Source organism: Carassius auratus, unplaced genomic scaffold, assembly GCF_003368295.1.
Source record: "Carassius auratus strain Wakin unplaced genomic scaffold, ASM336829v1 scaf_tig00217543, whole genome shotgun sequence".
NCBI lineage: Eukaryota > Metazoa > Chordata > Actinopteri > Cypriniformes > Cyprinidae > Carassius > Carassius auratus.
This window is the reverse complement of record NW_020529116.1, coordinates 40,838-42,500: the sequence shown is the minus strand read 5'-3', so window position 1 is coordinate 42,500 and position 1,663 is coordinate 40,838.

Here is a 1,663-nt window from a genome sequence, read left to right as displayed (position 1 = left end):
TGTCTTTTGAATCAATAAAGGTGAACCACAGGGTCTGTACTATCAGGGAAATCTTTAGACATTGATTTTAGTTTTATCTGAGGCAGCCAAGTAGATTCGAACCTCTTTAAAAAAAAAAACATTTTTACACACGTGATCACTAAGTTCAACTGGAATGGCTTAAGACCACATATAAACCCTTGAGTTATACAAAAAAACAGATTTAATACTTTTTTTTGTTTAATCTTCAGGAACCTGAAGAATAATATATATTTTTTTTTTTATTAGTATTTTACTTATTTATATTTTTCCCCTCCCCCTAGGGCTGGTATGTGATTTGATTTTTAGGCAAAATACAAGACATTTTTGTATTAGAGCATTCAGTGCATTGGTTAGGATTTGATTTCGTTTCTTTTTTCAGACATTTTCTTTTGGATCCAGTCCCCTTATAGTCCATGATTTTTTTTTCGTGCTTTAAAATGTATGTGCATTGCGTACAAATGAAAAAAATATGCAATTTCTGTTGTAAATCCTTTAAAATAAAATAAAATGTTATAGAAAAAACTCTTAATGCAGTTATCACGGTTGCTTTCCTCTAATTTGATAAAACAAATGTAAGGATTTTACTTTCATTGCCTTTAGTATGTACTGTTATGTCTCTAGATTGTATAATGTGAAACAACTCTTCCCCTGAGGAACTATTGAACTGAATTATTTGTAAACATTTGGTTTATTCGCCCTTAGACACTCATTTCTAATTTGTTATTTGCTTTTCTCTCCAACATGGCGAACAAATATGCCATAAAAGAATCAAATTACTTGTTGTCCCCGGACCCACTGCTGTGTAAAAAAAAACTGAAACGCTCTCAGCCAACAACACTGAGGCATTTAGGTAATTTTGTCAAAACTTATTGAAGTGGTGGCATTAAAATGCCAACCAAACATCAAGCCACATGGTCAAACAGAGTCCCGCGGCACCCCTATCCCCTAATTTCCAGCCCTTTATGTCCCTGCTTCCCTGTAGGGGATGGATGCGAGTCTTGTCACTGAGATTCCAATAAATGTGTTATTCAAAAATCCAATTTCAGTCAATGGCATGTGTCGGCTTGGCCCATTCAATTGGATTTTGATGCGCCACTATGTGAACGACAAGATTGTTTAGCTTAAATTTTGGTCCGTGTCTCACAGCCTGCTTCAAGAGGTGTTATTTTATGATGCAGTTCTCTAATTGGTGGAGATTTCTCTGCAGAATTATTGGTAATGTAGTTTTGTTTTCGTTTTGTTTTGTTTTTTTACCAGGAATTCCACAAAATTATTTAGAAGTCTAAATAAAGACCATTGATTGCTTTGACGAGAGCATATACTATAAGTTAACAACGTAGCCCACAGTAGGTCTGCCTTTAATGGTTTAGTAGTTATACAGTATTTAAAAATAAAAACCCACTTATGAAAAAAAGTAAATGGGATTATTACTTCCAGAACGTGACTGGTATGCACTATGCAAACCCTCAATTTAAAGTCTAGGCAGCAAAATGTCACCAAAGTGCAATTCATATTAGTGCCACAAGAGCTAAAAGCGCAAGTTGTCATTGCTAACAATTAGCAAACCTGCTAACACCGGGCAAAACCTCATATCAGGCTTTTAGAGTTTAGATATTAGAGTTTCTTTAATGCACCTAATGTT